Here is a 20,596-nt window from a genome sequence, read left to right on the forward strand (position 1 = left end):
AAATACATGTGGGGAAAAAATGAAGACATTTATATATTTATTTCCACATTTATTTATTTATTTAAACATTTCTTTCTTTCTTTATACTTAAGTCATTTCTCGTCCTCCATAAAACCCAGAGCACCTACAGGTTGGGCTGCTTGTAGACCAGGTAGTGCTTGTTTACTTAGTGCTGAAAATAGAATTACAGTAGGGTACACATGTATGTGTAGGCTGTGGTGTAGCATTGAAGCAGAAGCATGAATCTGGCTTTAGGATCAGATGCTGCTTGATCAGAACTTGTCTGCTCATTGTGTTGGTCAACCACATTACAAACAAAAAGTGTTCATGGATAAAGTTGCATGGGTTCAGACCTTCTCTTTATTGTCTTGCAGTTGATTGCTCACATTAAATGGAACAGACATAGCTACATCAGGCTTGAGAAAGAAATACAAACCCTGCTCCTATCTTACCTGGCACAGTTGGCCACTCACGCCAACAAGCAGGTGTCAGTATCTGTCAAACATTACAGGAATGGTCAGAAACCTCTCTTTCCATCTGAGTTGGAAAAGTTTCAGACAAACTATGCAGGCAGAGCAACCTGGCACATCTGTATGAAGTACGAGAAATTACTTAAGTATAAATAAATAAATAAATAAATGTGGAAATAAATAAATAAATGTCTTAATTTTATTTCTACATTTATTTATTTCCACATTTATTTATTTCTGTATTTCTGTGTCATATGCAAATGAGTAAGGGCGGTCCTGACCTCAGTCTCATGCAGGATTGGTCACAAGAGTGTGATGATCCAGTTCTACTACTTCTGCCTTCAGTAGCTGCTGTTTGCAGTGTTGAGTCAGTTCACACGTAAAAACAACTAGTTCATAGTTCATCTTTTATTGGATGATTTAGTAACAAACTTACGATCATGTGTTGAGTTATTAATCCATAGTGTCGGATCATATCTGCGTGTCACTCAGACATGTTAAAATGATACGGATAAAGTAGTGTTTTGACTACATATTATCTTTTGAATGCTCACTCTCTTCCTTCAGTGATGATGTGAGGGTTCCATATCCTTTTTTTCTTTGATGAACAGTCTTTCCTGCTCTTGATGTGTCTCCTCTGAAGCAGCAGCAACTGCACCATCTGCTGGCGGCAAAGAGAATCATCACCCTAATCCACAGTTTTGTTGCTTTGTGACCATTGACAATCTGGGGTTCCTTCAACTGTTTTATTGTGCAGGGAAAATAAACTGAAAGTGTCATTTGTCCTAATATTGCAATTGCAATCATTGGAATTTTCAATCATTTCCTTCATTAATTATGTCAGGGTTACATAAACAGTTTTTTCCTTTATTTTCACATGTATTTATTTCTGTATTTCTGTGTCATATTGTGACGACCCTTTCCAGTACGCCTGCCTGTCTCATTCTGCTCTCTTACAGTTGCTGGGAGGTCGCTGTTAGGCGGAGCCGGGAGGGAGTGCCTGCAGGTACCTGACCTCTTGGGCAGGGCCTGCAGAAGTTATAAAGGACCGCCCTTTGCATTCATAGCTCTCTCTCAGCTGGGCCTGCTGCAGCCACATCCTTTGTTTGGTTTGTTGCACCTTTCAACACACACTCCTAACATGACTGATGACCTTCCTACTTACACACCCCATCCATTAGTTACTTTGCTTGCTTGTTTAAGTTAAATAAACACATTTTTTGCTTATTATATCTGTGTGTGGCCTCCCTTTTTGTTGCCGGCCTTGAGCCAGGCGGTAACAAATGGGTGCTCGTCCGGGATCACTTTGGTGCTGGGAATCCGGTAAATGTAAAGTTTTATTGAAGTGAGTGTTCACACAGATTTTGGGTTGCTCTGGTAGTCCTAGGGAATTTGTTGCTTGACTATTTGTGTTCCAGTAAGCATGTTGCTCCATAGATTTTGGCCTGTTATGTTAAAACTTGTTTTCCTGAACTCCCAGTAAAGGTTTGAGGGCTGGTAAGTAATTTGGAACCCTTTTTCCTGCTAGGCATAAGCAATGTGGGGCACTGGCTGTCTCCATTGATCTTTTTTTGTTTTAATTTGTTGTTTTTGTGCAGTACGTGGTTAGAGCAGTGCTCAGGGGCACTTCCAGGACTGTCCAGGTGATTTTCAGCGTGCTGGAAGTTAACCGGGTCGCTGGGCTTTGTGCTTAATCCATCCTGCCACAAACCTGCATGAAGTCTAGGGTTTAGTGAGTCAGCTAGTTCTGGTTAGGCAGTTAGCCAGAGGGAGGGGGTTCCATATTTTTAGCAGCCGTTAACCCTGTTGCGTGGTGATGGAAAACTTTCTCTGTTTGTAGTTGTGGCCTGTGTGTTGTATAGAGTATCAGTGCTGGAAAAAGCACCCCTAGGTGGTGAAACTGTAACAATGGCTTCGATTTAAGATTTTGTTCAGTCTCCATGTAAGGATTTGCTCAATTCTCATAAGAGAGATCAGCTCTTAAAAGTGGGTGACTATTACAGTGTTGAGGTTTCTAAGAAGCTAAATAAAAATGAGTTGGTGGCCACGTAAAGGCCCAATTGGTGGAGCTGAATATCTTCTTCGATGGAGGGTGCAAGTTCTCCAGGAGAAGTAGCTAGTTTGTTTGATGTAGCTTCTGCTAAGGTCAGTAGGCCAGGTAAAGTGTTGGCTCCAGTTTTGACTGTGCTTGGGGCTGGCTTGACATTTGAGCAACATAAAAAGCTCCTCCTGCTACAACTCCAACAGGAACAAAGGAATGTTTTTGAGGTAGAAAGGTTAAGACATGAGCTAGTGACACAAAAGCTACAGCTGGAGCGTTATAGTTTGGACCTTATAAGTGAAGGCAAGCTTCAGGCTGAACCAAAGGTTGAAGAGTCAATTGCACGTATTCCTACCACTCTGTCATTTGATGTTGCTGTCAGTTTACGGTTAAATCCAAAGTTTAATGAATGGGACCCTGACATTTTCTTTGTGTTGTTTGAGCGTTTAGTGGAAGCGTGTAATTTGTCTGATGCTGAGCGGAGACTACTGCTTCAATGTGTGCTCACTGGCAAGGCTCAGGAGGCTTTTTCTATCTTGAGTGCTAGGGATAGTGGTAGTTATCAGTTGGTTAAAGCGGCTGTGCTTTAGGCATATGAGTTGGTACCCGAAGCTTATCATCACAGTTCAGGACACTCAGGAAAGAGAAAAAGTCGCACACTGAATTTGCTCGTGATTTAGCCACTCATTTTAGCTACTGGTGTTGCTGCTGAGGTAGAGACCTTGGAGGAATTGCAGGAACTGTTTTAGCTTAAGCAGTTTAAAAATACTCTGCCTGATTGGGTTGTAACTTATTTAAATGAACAGAAGGTAAGCACACACAAAACCCTCTTCAGAGTTGGTGATTGAGCTTCCTGTGGTGGAGCAAGAACAGGCACAATCTACAGCTAATGATGAGATTGATCCTGGTTACGTGTTTTTTTTTGTCAGATGGTTATGTTTCACTGGTTGGGAGCGATAGGAAGGTACCTGTAAAAATACTGAGACATTCAGGGGAACTGGACTCATTTATGGAGGACTCTGTGTTGCCTTTCTCTTCGGAGACAGACACCAGTTTCAGTGTTGATGTTCGGGGAATGGGTTTGACTGTTTTTTCAGCTCCTCAGCATAAACTGACCTTATTTTCAGATCTGGTGCGAGATGAAGTGACCATGGGAGTGCACCCTTCTTTGCTAATGGGGGAGTACAGGTCATCCTAGGGAATGACCTGGCTGGCGATCGTGTGTGGCCTGTTGCCCCTGCAATGGTGGACACACCAATATCTCGAGTAGAAGATTTTGAGTCTCCCAAATACCCTCTTGTAGTACTACCCACTTGTGCAGTGACACGTGCCATGAGCCATGCTGATTTTAGTTCAGATTTTGACAATTCAGATAAGAAAAGAGAGTCTGTGTTCCTTGTATCTGCTTTTCCTTTGCCTGTATCTTGCAGTGATTTTGTAAAAGAGCAAAAAGAGGATCCCTCACTTCAGCCACTGTACAGCCAAGCTCTACCAGATGGTGAGGTGGAGAGTGCAGCCCGTGGCTACTTTTTCAAATATGGCCTGTTGGTGGGAAAATGTGTTCCCCAGGGGGACTGTTTTTTGGGGGATGAGATTGTGCAACTCGTCCTGCTCTCTTCATTACGTCTAACTGTTCTTCAGACTGCTCATGATGGTGTTGCAGGTCATTTGGGTGTGAGGAAAACTTATGACCTATGAGTTATGCGGCATTTTTACTGGCCACGTTTGAAAAGCGACATTTTGGCCTTTATTAAAACTTGCCACACATATAAGTTGACTGGAAAACCAAATCAGGCGATTAAACCTGCCCCTCTGCATCCCATTCCAGTTGCTGAACACCCTTTTGAGCATCTGATTGTTGATTATGTTGGTCCTTTGCCACGTTCCAAAGCTGGTAGTAACTTTTTGCTTACAGTCATGTGTCACGCTACATGTTATCCTGCTGCCTATCCCCTTAGGAACATCATGACCAGGTTGGTTGTGAAAGCACTGACACAGTTCATGTCTATTTTTGGAATCCCAAAGGTTGTCCAGTCTGAAGAGGGGTCTAATTTCTCATCGAGGTTGTTTGCAGAGGTGTTAAAACCAGAAAGCTCTCGAGAGGTTCCATCAAACCCTGAAGAGTTAGACTGTGACTGGAAGGAGGGATTACCCTGGCTGATGTTAGCTGCCAGGGAGGTGTCCCAAGAGAGCCTGGGTTTCAGTCCCAATTAATGAAAAGTCTCTATGATCGACAGGGAGAACGCCGTGAATACTGTCCCGGTCAAGTTCTGGCCCTTTTGCCTTTGGTTGGATCCCCTTTCCAGGCCAAGTTCTCTGGCCCTTATACTGTGACCTGTAAAGTGTCAGATTTGAATTATTTGATCTCAACCCCTGACCAGAGGAAGTCAGTGCAGTTATGTCATTAACCCGTTGAAACCCTATTTTGCTCGCTCTGCTGTGCCAGTTCCTGAGTTGTTGATTTCCTCTGTTGCTGCAGTGGCATCAATTGTTGATTCACAACCACCTTTTGATCAGACGGTAACAAATTTATTATTATTAAATTCACTTGTGTGCTTCCTCCCTGCAGTGTCTCTTCCTGTCCAGTCTGGTTTTCCTCTCTCTTAAACTGCTTCGGTAACAAGGTTGCTGAGGGAGGTGGCTTCAACGGTCAAGGAAGTAGTACACCTGCAGGTTGTAAGGATTTTTACATGAGTTATATGGATATGGGTTGAAAGGTTGTTTACATGTTGACATTACAGTTTTTCTGAATTGCTAAAACACTAATTCCTGTTGTGTGAATCAATTGCTCAGTTGTCTGAACTGAAATGAGCATCATTTTGACAGAACCATAAACTATCTTCACCTAGTAAAACACTATTTGCAGATCTCAGTCCTTCCTTTTGCAAAACTCTAAACACATTCTCATGCAATAAATCACTGTTATGCACTTGTGATGAATAATGGTAAAAACCAGTGGCAAAATATCAACACAAATGAAACACGTGTCATCCATTGAACACAAGGATTCAAAATTGGTCACACTTGTTTCTCTTCATGTCATGACAACATGACAACCAATATAAGCCAGTTCAGAATTCAAGCAGGTTGGTCCTGCAAGCTCATGACAACAATAGATCAGAGACACAGAGGACAAGTGCCTTTAAGAGGAGGTAGAGGCGGAGGACAAGAAGGAGGCAGAGGAAGAGGAGGGAGAGAAAGACGAAGAGTGGCAATTTCTGATGGTGGTACGGTAATATAACACTGTGCGCTGCTATAAGCAACCAGGGTGTTCTTCACCATCATGCCACTGTGGGGCCATATACTGTAACACCCAGCACCTTCTCATCTTTCTTGGTGGTCTTAGAGATGTGTTGTCTGCAATGAACAGCAGGAACATGAGACGATGGACCGGCCTATTTATGTTATAATTTGGGACAATGTTAGTTTTCACCGCGCTGTCCAAGTCAGAGAATGGTTCAATATGAATCAGAATATCAGTACAGTAACTTATACTTACCACCGTACTCTCCCTTCCTCAATGCAATAGAGGAGTTTTCCTCCACTTGGAGATGGAAGGTGTACGAGTGACAGCCCTACACCAGGCTCAAAGTAATCTTCTTGAGTCCATGGAACTAGCCTGTGATGACATTGGTGAGATGTGTCAGGGCTGGGTACAGCACACTAGGGTTCTTTCCCCCCTTGCCTGGCAAGGGCAAATATAGTGTGTGATGTTGAAGAAGTGCTGTGGTCTGACCCAGCCCAAAGGCAGGATGACCCTCAATGAAGCTCAATGATCAACTGTGTAAAGTACTTATTGTGACCAATAAACATTTCTCCATGAGCAACATGCCTTGACCACTGTGTTTTCAATTTTTTGGTGTAGTGTTTAATGACAGCTCAGCAGTTTTTCTATTTTGACCGATTCGTGCAAGATCTGACAACATTGCTCGGTTTTGAGCACATGTAAAACTATTTTGAGGAGATGGTATGGTTTTGCAAAAAGAATCAGAGGTTTTGTGAATGTAGTTTTAGAAAAGAGTTGTGTGTTTAGAATTCTGAAAAAAGGACCGGAGGATTCATAAAACAAGTTTTAACAATTGTGAAAAACTGTATTACTAAGTCTATTCTGCTCTGTTTTAATTCACCCTTCACCACTTGTTTTCCAGAGAATACTTTCGCCTCTGGGTTTCTGTCTCTCCATACATCACACAATCTTTTCTCACTTTTTATCTTTTCTAATGCTCCTCTCGATGAGTCATTTTTATATATCATTTTTCCGGAAACATCCAATTTCCCACACCATACATTGAAAGTCACCCACTATTATACTGTTGCTTTCACACATTTCTCCCATTTGTTCAAACATCACCTTTCTCTCCTTCTCTGTATTTGCTGCATGCACATTTATAAGTTTTATTTCTTCATTCATATATTTAAATTTGATCCCTATCAACCTCCCTTCACCATCATTCTCACACATCTTCACTTTCTCTATCACTCCTTCTTTTTATTAATATTGCTACTCCCCTTGCTTTCCCATCACCATTGTTAGTGTATACTTCTCCTGACCATTCTTTCTTTACTTCATTTACACTTACTTCATCTTTCATTGCAGTGTCTCTTGAATACACATTATGTCATACTCACTCAGACCATATATGTGTTGTCTTTTCCATTTGTTGTTGAGCCCTCTTGCATTTAGTGTTAGGATTGTTATCATTAGTAGTGATATGTTCATTTATTTTTATTTTCGCTTTTCTTATTTTGCCTCTTGTTGCCTCTGAGGATTCTGTCTTTTCCTTAATTGCATGATTTCAGTCATTAAGTCCATGTCTGAGTCGTTTGTTTTCTTATTCTCCGCTTCATCTTCTTCTATTTGGGTTTGTGCTCTCCTTCCTCCGCTCACTCCGTCTTTCGTCGCTGTAGCCGCTATCTCCTTCACCGCTGCTGCTTTTGTCACCGCTGCTAACTCCGTTGCCGCTGTTGTCACCGCCGTTGTCACCGTCCCCGCTGCCTTCTCCATCTCTGCTGCTGTCTCCTTCGCCGCTGCTAACTCCGTCACCGCAGCTCCCTCCGTCTCTGCCGCTGACGTCATCATCGCTTCTGTCATCTCTGTCTCCTCTGCTGCTCCGTGCTCCCTGTCGCTGTCATCTGAGTCCTCACTCCCCTCTTCTCCGTCGCGCTCTTCCTCCTCCGTGTCTCCTCCCATTCCCTTGAGCTCCATGGTTTCTTCTTCCCCAACCTTTAGTCCATTTTTTCCTTTTGTTCTGTCCATTTTGCTTTCGCCTTCTCTCGCGTAGTGCCCCTGAACTCCGCATCTGTGGCACTGGAATTCAGGGCACTCTCTGAGGATGTGTCCTGGCTGCATGCACATCCTGCAGACCTTCGTCTGTTTGTCGTGAATGAGTCTGAAGTATTCTGTTCCGAGGGCTGTGTTGAATTTTGTGGAGTATGGTAGGGACTGGATCTGATCGTTAAATCTTACTTTTAGGAATCTTGTCCCGTCTGCCACTTGTGTTCCCGGCCACATTCGTCTCCTTATTGCTGTAACTGCTGTCACTCCCCATCCACTCAGCTTCTCCAATATTTCCTGGTCCTCTATATAGTATGGCAGGTTCAAGAAGGAGACCACCAGCTCGTCATTGCAGAGTTCTCTGGCGTGGACTCTTGTCTCCCCGATCCGGAATCCCTCCATCAGCCTCTCTTTCCCTTTCGGATGGCTCATGGTCATCTCGTGTTTCCTGGGGTTTATGTATCGGCACGCCACCAGTCCTCCGCACAGCTCGCGCACGCACTGCATCAGCGTAATGGTGCTTACTTCCTCTTCTCCGTCTGTTTCCACACTCACCGTGAGTTTCTTCCCATCCCTCTCGGTTCCTTTATTTCTCTGCTCTTCTTTTCTTTATTTTCATGTCCGCTGTCTGTTTCATTCACCATTTTCCCGTTCCGTGTTGTCGCCGTGAGGTCCGTCATGATTATTTTTTAAACATAAAGTGCTCCAAAGAGGGGGATTAGAAGAGGGAGCGGGAAAACAAACTTAAATAGATTCCCCCAGACAGTGCAACACTGTTGGGGGGTTATCACTCAGTCCTTCGCTGTATTTATATATGTTTGCTCATTGAAAAGTCCAGGAGAGGGGAAAAAAGGAAAAAGAAGAGAACAGAGCTGAGTCACCTGCGGTGCTCAACGTCTGTGAAATTCAAAATAGTGTCACCTGACTGTAACGCATGCGCCGTGTTCAGGTTGGTATGGCTGTAAGCGATTGACTCCACCCACAATACCTCCTTTATACATGTGAATCATCACCATCATCAATGGTTCTGTTGCTTTGCAGAATCTTTTAATCTTTTCTAACATTCCTCTTGATGTATCATTCTTAAAACACATGTTCTCCGCCACATCCATTTTCCCACACCACACATTGAAGTCTCCTACTATCATACAGTTGCCATCACACATTGTTCCCATTTTTTCCAAACATCCTCTTTCTCCTCATTTGGTGCATGCACATTTACCAGTTTTATTTCTTCATTCATATATTTAAATTTTATCCCTATCATCCTGCCATCTCCCCCATCGTCACACTTCTTCACATCCTCTATCACTCCTCTTTTTATTAAAATCGCTACCCCCCCCTGCTTCCCCATAACCATTGCTTGCATACACATCTCCCAGCCATTCCTTCTCCACATCTCTCATACTCCTTTCATCCCAGTGTGTCTCCTGGATACATATTATGTCACTTTTCCCCAATCCATACATCTGTTCTCTCTTACTTTTATTTCTTAGCCCCCTTGCATTAATTGATATTATTTCAATCATTATTATTATTAGGATGCTTAGTTTAATTTTTTGTTCTTATTTTTGCTTTTCTTATTCATCCTATTGTGCCTCTCTGTATTCTGTCGCTTCCTAATTTGCGTTATTTTCTCAGACAGTTCCATATCAGTTTCAGAATCTACCGTCTGTGACGCAAGTGACTCCTCACCGGCCTCTGTGGGAGTCGCTCCGTCCGGCACTTTCCTCCTCTCCCCCGTCTTGTCTTTTCCTCGCCTTCTCTCCTCCTTCTCCTCCGTCTCCAGGCCTGCCTTGTCCGCTCCGTCTCCCTTTCCTTCCGTTTTGTCCTTCTCCTCTGCCGTCACCGCCCGCATCTTCTCTCCTCCCCTCCTGCCTGCGTCCACCTCTGCATCCTTTCCTTGCCTTTTCTCCTCGGTCTCCAGTTCTGCCTTGTCCGCTCCGTCTCTCCTTCCTTTCCTCCGCCAGCAAAGTGTCCCTGAATTCCGCATCTATGGCACTGGAACTGAGGGCACTCCCTCATTATGCGCCCGGGTTGAATGCACATCCTGCAAACCCTAACCTGTTTGTCATGAATGACTCTGAAATATTCACTCCCCAGTGCTGTTTCAAATTTAGTCGAATATGGCAATGACTGCACTTGGTTATTAAATCTTACTTTCATGAACCTGGTTCCATCTGCCACATTGGTTCCCGGCCACATCCTCCTCTTTATTGGTGATGCAGCCGAGACTCCCCACCCCTTCAATTTCTCCAGGATTTTTTCGTCTCCTATATAAAAGGGCAGATTAAGAAATGACACAACCAGCTCATCGTTTGTGAGTTCCCTGGCGTGTATCCTGGTGTCCCCCATCTTAAAGCCCTCCATGAGCCTGTCCTTCCCTCTCGGATGGCTCATGGACATCTCATACCTATTCCTGCCAATAAATCTACACGCCACAAGCCCTCCACATAGCTCACGCACGCACCTCATGAGCTCCATTGCGCTGATCTCATTCTCTCCCTCCATCTCCACACTCACGGTCAACTTCCTTACATCTCTCTCTGTGCTTTCGCCGCTCTGGCTCAGCACAACAGCGGGAGTAGCCGCGCTACTCATCCGCTCCATGTTCCCCTCCACCGCTCCCTCCATGGGACCGGCACAGAAGCCCCCGTACAGCGCGTCGCTGTTACAGGGAGATATAACAATGTCAGCTATCACAACGCTAACGTCCGATTGGATAGCTGCATACACACAAGGAAAAAGGAAAAAGAAAAATAGAGAGATAGAGAAGAAGTTGGGAAAAAAATATCCTGAGTAGGTCGCCCTTGGCGCTCTACTTCCGCGTCTGTCGCAACAAGCTGACGTCACTCCGTGGTGCGTTCAAGGGCATGTTCAGGGTGGTATGGCCGTAAGCGGTTAACTCCACCCACAATACCTCCTTTATACATGTGAATCATCACCATCATCAATGGTTCTTCTGTTGCTTTGCAACCATAGAATCTTGAGGTGTGGGTGGGTTGGGGGGGTCAATTGTTCCAAAATCAATCTCAAGGTGCAATTTTGTCATATCGTTGCAAGAAAGAAATCATTACAATTTTCAAAAATGACCTTCAGCAATATTGTCAGTGTTTCATATCCAGTTGTTTCCCTGATGCAGAGTAAACTCCCTGCTCTTTCATCGCTCTCTCCAAATAAGACAATTTGAAAATGATATGTTAATAAAACATGAATAAAGTAGTGTTTTGATTAGAAACAAATCTGATGAATGCTCACTCTCACCTTTCAGTGATGATGTGAGGGTTCCATATTCTTTTTTCCTTTGATGAACAGTCTTTCCTGCTCTTTCCAAGAGGTCTCTCCTCTGAAGCAGCAGCAACAGCGCCCTCTGCAAAGAAAAGTCTAAAAAGCTTACAGCACCTGGTATTCCCAGGCGGTCTCCCATCCAAGTACTAACCAGGCCCGATCCTGCTTAGCTTGCGAGATCGGACGTGTTTTTTTTTTGTTTTTTTTATTATCAAAAATACATAATTTTCATACATTTTATGTACAGGTATTACATTTATATACATATCTCGTCATTATCTCAGACTACTGTCTGAGATAAGACCCACACTTCCATAGATAATGAATATTTAAGTCAGAAAATGAGAAAACATCAGAAAAAGCAACAACAAAAAAATAAAATAAAATAAAAATAAAAAAAATAAAAAAATGAAATAAAATAAACAAAAAAACCAAACAAAACAAAACAAAACAAAAACAAAAAGAAGACACAGAATTTTTTAAAACTGCCATTACATATTGACACTTACAGCTGGCTCATACAACACTTTTCATTCATTTTTGCCGAAATCAAATTCCACATTCCCATCATCTGTTACCTCTATCAGAGTGCTTCCATCCACAAATCCTTTTTTAAACTCTTCTTTTTCCGTGTATCTGTGTATCATGTTTACATCTCTTTTTATCATGTTTTTAAACACACTCCAAACTTCAGCTTTTTTCTTTTCATAATGGGCCAAGTTTCTCCTGAGTTTAACTGCATATCTTGCATGACTCAGCACATAGTTTAACAGATTAATATTACACTCTTTCACTCTGCCATTCATCCCAAACAGCCACAGCTTTCTCCATTCCATCCTTTCTATCAATTTCCCTTCCCAGCATCTGCTTATCGTTCCTTTCATCCTCTCAAAGAAACTTTCTAACTCACTGCATTTGACAAACTCATGCATACATGTTTCCACTTTTATCTTACACACATCACATTCTTTTTTCACATTCACATCAAACTTGCTTATGATCAGGTTATTGAAAATTCTATTGTGTCTCAAGAGATAATCAAAGTTTTCACACTCTATGCTGTTCCATTTCACTCTTAGATTCATCCATATCTTTTCTGCATCCAGTCCATCCATAACTTTCTTCCATACATTCTCAGCAGCCGGTCTTCTCACTTCTTCCCCTCTTAAACATTTATAGAGTATTTTTGTTTTCACACAGTTCAGACTCATTCTGCTCTCTCCTTTACCCACATACATTTCTATCTCTCTTTCTTCCCTCACCCCAGCCTCTCTCTCAATCATGTCCATCCATTCTTTCAGCATTGCCTTCTTAATTTTTTCCATTATTGCTTCTGCTGTTCCCAACCATATCTCGTCCCCCCTCCCTCTTACTTCATCCACTATCGCTTGTGCTCCCATGAAGCCTGGAACATGCTCGTACACTATATCCTTTACTTTCCTGATCCCTGCATTCCATATGGTTCGGTTGTATATTGTTGCTCCATTAATTGTTATTTTTGGGTTTAGAAAAACTGGTTGCTCCCATACTTGCTTCACATTCTTACAGTCATACGTCACATTTTTTAGGAATTCCCCCCATGCTCCAAGCATTTCTTTGAGGATCTCTGTTGTTTCAGACATCATCCCTTTCTTCAGTTCCATGTACACACCACTTTCACCACATCCTCCACTCTTTTTAATTGCCTCTCCCAAGAACACCTTCCACACTTGATCTTTCTTGTTCTTTAGATACCTCATCATCATTTTTACTCTTAGTGCTTTCTTTTTCTTTTCCAGGTTGATCAGTTTTAGGCCTCCATCTTCATACTCATTTTCTAGGACTTCCTTTGCTATTCTCGCCCCCTTCCCATCCCACAAGAAGTCACTCACTATCTTGTCTACATCCTTCAGCACTTTCTCTGGCACATCCAAAACATTCATTATATATATTAATTTGCTCATGATTAGTGCATTTACCACTATCACTTTCCCTTTCAGTTTTAATCCTCTCCGTTTCCACATTCCCAACGTCTTTTTTATGTTGTTTACTATCCCTTCATATTGCCTATCTCTCCCTTCTCTATCTTCAATCCCTAAGTTCACTCCTAACACCTTCATGTATTCGTTGTTCTCTTTTAGTCTTTTTACTTCTTCCCCTACTCTGCCCTCTCCTATGCACATGATTTCTGATTTTTCTATATTTAATTTTGCTCCTGATGCCCTACCAAATAGTTCTACACTTTCTAACGTCTCTGCTACGCTTTCCTTGTCTACCACTGTCACCGTTGTGTCGTCTGCATATTGGTATAACGTGCTCACCTGTCCACCCGGTAGTTCTATGCCCTTTATTTTCTTGTTTTGTAATATTAATGCTGCTAACGGCTCTGCGGACAATGCGTACAGGAGAGCCGATAACGGACATCCCTGTCTTACTGATCTTTCTATTCTAAATTCATTTGTGATTATTCCATTAATTTTTACCTTGCTTGCTGCTTTCTCATACATTGTCCTAATCCTCCCTATCATCTTATTTCCAAAACCTGCTTTCCCTAATACTTTATATAGATAACTGTGGTCTACTCTGTCGAATGCTTTGTTTTGATCTATGCTTAGTACTATCCCTTTCCTGTTCTCTTTCATGTATGTTATTGTGTCTCTGATGCTGCTTATAGTGTCTGCTATGTCCCTACCTGGTATGCTATATGCTTGTGTGCTCCCAACCACCGTCCCTATAACTTTCTTTATCCTGTTTGCTAATACCTTTGCTAAGATTTTATAGTCGCCATTTAACATTGTCAGTGGTCTATAATTTTCTAAATTATCCCTGCTCCCTTTTTTGTGAATTATGCTTACTAGCCCTGTTGTCATGCTTTGCGGTATCTTTCCCTTTTCTTCTATCTATTTATATAACTTCTCTAATACTGGTGTTAATTCTTCTCTAAACTCTATGTAGAATTCTCCTATTAAGCCGTCTGTTCCTGGACTTTTATTTCTCCCTAACCCGCTTATTGCTGTCTCTATCTCCTCTCTACTTATCTCTCCCTCACACATCTCTCTGTCATTCTCGCTTATCCTATTCTTTATTTTCTCAATCACTTGTCTGCTACTCTCATTGTCTACCTCTTCTTTCTTGTACAGCTCTCTGTAAAATTCTTCTACTCTCTCTACTATTCCAGCTATGTCTTTTATCTTCTCTCCTCTCTTTCCCTCCACTTGTTCAATGTAGTTGTTTTTCTGCCTTGTTTTCTCTAGCCCTAGGAAATATCCTGTACATTTCCCTCCCTCTATGGTGTATCTTGCTCTGCTTCTGATGATTGCTCCTTGGCATTTTCCCTGTTCTATTTCTTTTAGTTCATTTTTTTTTTAATGTACTCTTTTGTGTCATAATTTTCCTCTTTTTCAGCTTTCTCTTCCTCTCTTTCTATCTCCCTCACTAACCACCTTTCTCTCTCTTTCCCTTTCTTGCTCTTGTTCCTACCATATTTTTTGCTTATTTCTTTTATTCCTTCTTTTAATTTTTCCCACCACCGCCCTATAGCCTCCTCATACATTCTCTCATTCATCTCCCATTTTATGTATTCTCTCACACCTTCTTTATATTTTTTTTCCTTAAGTAGCTCTCCATTCAAACACCACACCCCACCTCCTCTTGTCTTTGTTTCTTGCCCTAGCGTGAATTTTAGCATCATGTGATCGCTGAGTGTTGTTATTTTGTACTGTATTTCACCTATTGTTTCTGCTAATTTTTTGTACTTAACACTAAGTCTATTCTGCTTTGTTTTAGTTCTCCCTTCACCACTTGTTTCCTCGAAAATACTTTTGCCTCTGGGTTTCTTTCCCTCCACACATCACACAGTTTTTTCTCTCTTTTTATCTTTTGTAATGCCCCTCTTGATGAGTCGTTTTTAAATTTCATTTTCCCAGAGACATCTAATTTTCCACACCATACATTGAAATCGTCTACTATTATGCTGTTGCTTTCACACATTACTCCCATTTGTTCGAACATCATCTTTCTCTCCTTCTGTGTTTGCTGCATGTATATTTATGAGTTTTATTTCTTCATTCATATGTTTAAAGTTAATCGCTATCAACCTCCCTTCACCATCATTCTCACACATCTTCACCTTCCCCACCGCTCCTTTTTTCACTAATACAGCTACTCCCCTAGCTTTCCCATCACCATTATTTGTGTATATTTCCCCTGTCCATTCTTTTTTTACTTCAATCATGCATCTTTCATCCCAGTGTGTCTCTTGGATACATATTATATCATACTCACTCAGGTTATATATGTGTTGTCTTTTCCACCTTTTGTTCAGCCCTCTTGTGTTTATCGTTAAGATCGTTATCATAAGTATTGTTATGTTCATTTGTTTTTGCTTTTGCTTTTCTTGTACTGCCTCTGTTGCCTCTGAGGGTTTTGTCTCTTTCTTAGTTGCATTATTTGGGTCATTAAGTCCATGTCCATGTCTTGGTCATTTGTTTTCTTATCTGCTTCCTCTCCTTCTATGTGTGTTTGTGCTTTCTTCTCTCCGCTCACTCCGTCCTTTTCCGCTGCAGCCTCGTTCTCCTTCACCGCTGTTGCGTTCACCGCTGCTATCTTCATCACCGCTGTCTCGTTCACCGCTGCTATCTTCATCACCGCTGCTCCCTTCGTCTCCGCCGCTGGCTTCATGATCGCCTCTATCATCTCCATCTCCTCCGCTTCTCTGCGCTCCCCGTCACTGCCATCCGAGTCCTCACTCTCTGCTTCTCCCTCTCCATGTCGTTCAATTCTCCGTTCTTCTTTTCTTTATTTTTCTGTCCGATGTCTGTTTCGCTCACTGTTTTTCCGTTCCGTGTTGTCACCGTGATATCCGTCATGCTTTTTTTTTTTTAACATAAAGCGCTCCAAAGTGGAGGATTAGAAGAGGGAGGGGGGAAACAAACTTAAATAGGTTCCCCCAGACAGTGCGACACTGTTGGGGGGGTATCTGTCAGTCCTTTGCTGTATTTTAATTATATTAACTCATTTAAATGTTCAGTAGATAAAGAAAAAAGGGGGAAAAAAGGAGAGCGGAGCTGAGTCACCCGTGGTGCTCAACGTCCGTCGATTTCAAAAAAGATACCTGCTGATCCGTCACGCATGCGCTGTGTTCAGGGTGGTATGGCCGTAAGCGATTAACTCCACCCACAATACCTCCTTTATACATGTGAATCATCACCATCATCAATGGTTCTTCTGTTGCTTTGCAACCATAGAATCTTGAGGTGTGGGTGGGCGGGGCGGTCAATTGTTCCAAAATCAATCTCAAGGTGCAATTTTGTCATATCGTTGCAAGAATAAAATCATTACAATTTTCAAAAATGACCTTCAGCAATATTGTCAGTGTTTCATATCCAGTTGTTTCCCTGATGCAGAGTAAACTCCCTGCTCTTTCATCGCTCTCTCCAAACAAGACAATTTGAAAATGATATGTTAATAAAACATGAATAAAGTAGTGTTTTGATTAGAAACAAATCTGATGAATGCTCACTTTCACCTTTCAGTAATGATGTGAGGGTTCCATATTCTTTTTTCTTTGATGAACAGTCTTTCCTGCTCTTTCCAAGAGGTGTCTCCTCTGAAGCAGCAGCAACAGCGCCCTCTGCAAAGAAAAGTCTAAAAAGCTTACAGCACCTGGTATTCCCGGGCGGTCTCCCATTCAAGTACTAACCAGGCCCGACCCTGCTTAGCTTCCGAGATTGGACGAGATCGGGCTTGTTCAGGGTGGTATGGCCGTAAGCGATTAACTCCACCCACAATACCTCCTTTATACATGTGAATCATCACCATCATCAATGGTTCTTCTGTTGCTTTGCAACCATAGAATCTTGAGGTGTGGGTGGGCGGGGGGGTCAATTGTTCCAAAATCAATCTCAAGGTGCAATTTTGTCATATCGTTGCAAGAAAAAAATCATTACAATTTTCAAAAATGACCTTCAGCAATATTGTCAGTGGTTCATATCCAGTTGTTTCCCTGATGCAGAGTAAACTCCCTGCTCTTTCATCGCTCTCTCCAAATAAGACAATTTGAAAATGATATGTTAATAAAACATGAATAAAGTAGTGTTTTGATTAGAAACAAATCTGATGAATGCTCCCTTTCACCTTTCAGTGATGATGTGAGGGTTCCATATTCTTTTTTTCCTTTGATGAACAGTCTTTCCTGCTCTTTCCAAGAGGTGTCTCCTCTGAAGCAGCAGCAACAGCGCCCTCTGCAAAGAAAAGTCTAAAAAGCTTACAGCACCTGGTATTCCCAGGCGGTCTCCCATTCAAGTACTAACCAGGCCCGACCCTGCTTAGCTTCCGAGATCGGACGAGATCGGGCGTGTTCAGGGTGGTATGGCCGTAAGCGATTAACTCCACCCACAATACCTCCTTTATACATGTGAATCATCACCATCATCAATGGTTCTTCTGTTGCTTTGCAACCATAGAATCTTGAGGTGTGGGTGGGCGGGGGGGTCAATTGTTCCAAAATCAATCTCAAGGTGCAATTTTGTCATATCGTTGCAAGAAAAAAATCATTACAATTTTCAAAAATGACCTTCAGCAATATTGTCAGTGGTTCATATCCAGTTGTTTCCCTGATGCAGAGTAAACTCCCTGCTCTTTCATCGCTCTCTCCAAATAAGACAATTTGAAAATGATATGTTAATAAAACATGAATAAAGTAGTGTTTTGATTAGAAACAAATCTGATGAATGCTCCCTTTCACCTTTCAGTGATGATGTGAGGGTTCCATATTCTTTTTTTCCTTTGATGAACAGTCTTTCCTGCTCTTTCCAAGAGGTGTCTCCTCTGAAGCAGCAGCAACAGCGCCCTCTGCAAAGAAAAGTCTAAAAAGCTTACAGCACCTGGTATTCCCAGGCGGTCTCCCATTCAAGTACTAACCAGGCCCGACCCTGCTTAGCTTCCGAGATCGGACGAGATCGGGCGTGTTCAGGGTGGTATGGCCGTAAGCGATTAACTCCACCCACAATACCTCCTTTATACATGTGAATCATCACCATCATCAATGGTTCTTCTGTTGCTTTGCAACCATAGAATCTTGAGGTGTGGGTGGGCGGGGGGGTCAATTGTTCCAAAATCAATCTCAAGGTGCAATTTTGTCATATCGTTGCAAGAAAAAAATCATTACAATTTTCAAAAATGACCTTCAGCAATATTGTAAGTGTTTCATATCCAGTTGTTTCCCTGATGCAGAGTAAACTCCCTGCTCTTTCATCGCTCTCTCCAAATAAGACAATTTGAAAATGATATGTTAATAAAACATGAATAAAGTAGTGTTTTGATTAGAAACAAATCTGATGAATGCTCACTTTCACCTTTCAGTGATGATGTGAGGGTTCCATATTCTTTTTTCCTTTGATGAACAGTCCTTCCTGCTCTTTCCAAGAGGTGTCTCCTCAGAAGCAGCAGCAACAGCGCCCTCTGCAAAAAAAAGTCTAAAAATCTTACAGCACCTGGTATTCCCAGGCGGTCTCCCATTCAAGTACTAACCAGGCCTGACCCTATTTAGCTTCCGAGATCGGACGAGATCGGGCGTGTTCAGGGTGGTATGGCCGTAAGCGATTAACTCCACCCACAATACCTCCTTTATACATGTGAATCATCACCATCATCAATGGTTCTTCTGTTGCTTTGCAACCATAGAATCTTGAGGTGTGGGTGGGCGGGGGGGTCAATTGTTCCAAAATCAATCTCAAGGTGCAATTTTGTCATATCGTTGCAAGAATAAAATCATTACAATTTTCAAAAATGACCTTCAGCAATATTGTCAGTGGTTCATATCCAGTTGTTTCCCTGATGCAGAGAAAACTCCCTGCTCTTTCATCGCTCTCTCCAAATAAGACAATTTGAAAATGATATGTTAATAAAACATGAATAAAGTAGTGTTTTGATTAGAAACAAATCTGATGAATGCTCCCTTTCACCTTTCAGTGATGATGTGAGGGTTCCATATTCTTTTTTCCTTTGATGAACAGTCTTTCCTGCTCTTTCCAAGAGGTGTCTCCTCTGAAGCAGCAGCAACAGCGCCCTCTGCAAAGAAAAGTCTAAAAAGCTTACAGCACCTGGTATTCCCAGGCGGTCTCCCATTCAAGTACTAACCAGGCCCGACCCTGCTTAGCTTCCGAGATCGGACGAGATCGGGCGTGTTCAGGGTGGTATGGCCGTAAGCGATTAACTCCACCCACAATACCTCCTTTATACATGTGAATCATCACCATCATCAATGGTTCTTCTGTTGCTTTGCAACCATAGAATCTTGAGGTGTGGGTGGGCGGGGGGGTCAATTGTTCCAAAATCAATCTCAAGGTGCAATTTTGTCATATCGTTGCAAGAAAAAAATCATTACAATTTTCAAAAATGACCTTCAGCAATATTATCAGTGTTTCATATCCAGTTGTTTCCCTGATGCAGAGGAAACTCCCTGCTCTTTCATCGCTCTCTCCAAATAAGACAATTTGAAAATGATATGTTAATAAAACATGAATAAAGTAGTGTTTTGATTAGAAACAAATCTGATGAATGCTCACTTTCACCTTTCAGTGATGATGTGAGGGTTCCATATTCTTTTTTCCTTTGATGAACAGTCCTTCCTGCTCTTTCCAAGAGGTGTCTCCTCAGAAGCAGCAGCAACAGCGCCCTCTGCAAAAAAAAGTCTAAAAAGCTTACAGCACCTGGTATTCCCAGGCGGTCTCCCATTCAAGTACTAACCAGGCCCGACCCTATTTAGCTTCCGAGATCGGACGAGATCGGGCGTGTTCAGGGTGGTATGGCCGTAAGCGATTAACTCCACCCACAATACCTCCTTTATACATGTGAATCATCACCATCATCAATGGTTCTTCTGTTGCTTTGCAACCATAGAATCTTGAGGTGTGGGTGGGCGGGGGGGTCAATTGTTCCAAAATCAATCTCAAGGTGCAATTTTGTCATATCGTTGCAAGAAAAAAATCATTACAATTTTCAAAAATGACCTTCAGCAATATTGTAAGTGTTTCATATCCAGTTGTTTCCCTGATGCAGAGTAAACTCCCTGCTCTTTCATCGCTCTCTCCAAATAAGACAATTTGAAAATGATATGTTAATAAAACATGAATAAAGTAGTGTTTTGATTAGAAACAAATCTGATGAATGCTCACTTTCACCTTTCAGTGATGATGTGAGGGTTCCATATTCTTTTTTCCTTTGATGAACAGTCCTTCCTGCTCTTTCCAAGAGGTGTCTCCTCACAAGCAGCAGCAACAGCGCCCTCTGCAAAAAAAAGTCTAAAAAGCTTACAGCACCTGGTATTCCCAGGCGGTCTCCCATTCAAGTACTAACCAGGCCCGACCCTATTTAGCTTCCGAGATCGGACGAGATCGGGCGTGTTCAGGGTGGTATGGCCGTAAGCGATTAACTCCACCCACAATACCTCCTTTATACATGTGAATCATCACCATCATCAATGGTTCTTCTGTTGCTTTGCAACCATAGAATCTTGAGGTGTGGGTGGGCGGGGGGGTCAAT

The 20,596-nt window shown here is 42.2% G+C and overlaps 7 non-coding genes across 7 annotated transcripts; all 7 read right to left on the reverse strand.

Annotated features, from left to right (window-relative positions):
- Positions 1 to 16,705: 16,705 nt before the first annotated feature.
- LOC138409278 (5S ribosomal RNA) lies at positions 16,706 to 16,824 on the reverse strand. Its single transcript, XR_011242598.1, has one exon. It is a non-coding gene; the product is annotated as a 5S ribosomal RNA (ribosomal RNA).
- Positions 16,825 to 17,315: 491 nt separating this feature from the next.
- On the reverse strand, positions 17,316 to 17,434 carry LOC138410185 (5S ribosomal RNA). Its single transcript, XR_011242981.1, has one exon. It is a non-coding gene; the product is annotated as a 5S ribosomal RNA (ribosomal RNA).
- A 491-nt stretch (positions 17,435 to 17,925) lies between these two features.
- LOC138410186 (5S ribosomal RNA) lies at positions 17,926 to 18,044 on the reverse strand. The gene has a single exon (XR_011242982.1). It is a non-coding gene; the product is annotated as a 5S ribosomal RNA (ribosomal RNA).
- A 490-nt stretch (positions 18,045 to 18,534) lies between these two features.
- On the reverse strand, positions 18,535 to 18,653 carry LOC138409321 (5S ribosomal RNA). Its single transcript, XR_011242641.1, has one exon. It is a non-coding gene; the product is annotated as a 5S ribosomal RNA (ribosomal RNA).
- Positions 18,654 to 19,143: 490 nt separating this feature from the next.
- Positions 19,144 to 19,262, reverse strand: LOC138410187 (5S ribosomal RNA). The gene has a single exon (XR_011242983.1). It is a non-coding gene; the product is annotated as a 5S ribosomal RNA (ribosomal RNA).
- Positions 19,263 to 19,752: 490 nt separating this feature from the next.
- Positions 19,753 to 19,871, reverse strand: LOC138408800 (5S ribosomal RNA). Its single transcript, XR_011242120.1, has one exon. It is a non-coding gene; the product is annotated as a 5S ribosomal RNA (ribosomal RNA).
- A 490-nt stretch (positions 19,872 to 20,361) lies between these two features.
- On the reverse strand, positions 20,362 to 20,480 carry LOC138408801 (5S ribosomal RNA). The gene has a single exon (XR_011242121.1). It is a non-coding gene; the product is annotated as a 5S ribosomal RNA (ribosomal RNA).
- Positions 20,481 to 20,596: the final 116 nt, after the last annotated feature.

Source organism: Paralichthys olivaceus, chromosome 5, assembly GCF_024713975.1.
Source record: "Paralichthys olivaceus isolate ysfri-2021 chromosome 5, ASM2471397v2, whole genome shotgun sequence".
In the NCBI taxonomy this organism is placed as follows: domain Eukaryota; kingdom Metazoa; phylum Chordata; class Actinopteri; order Pleuronectiformes; family Paralichthyidae; genus Paralichthys; species Paralichthys olivaceus.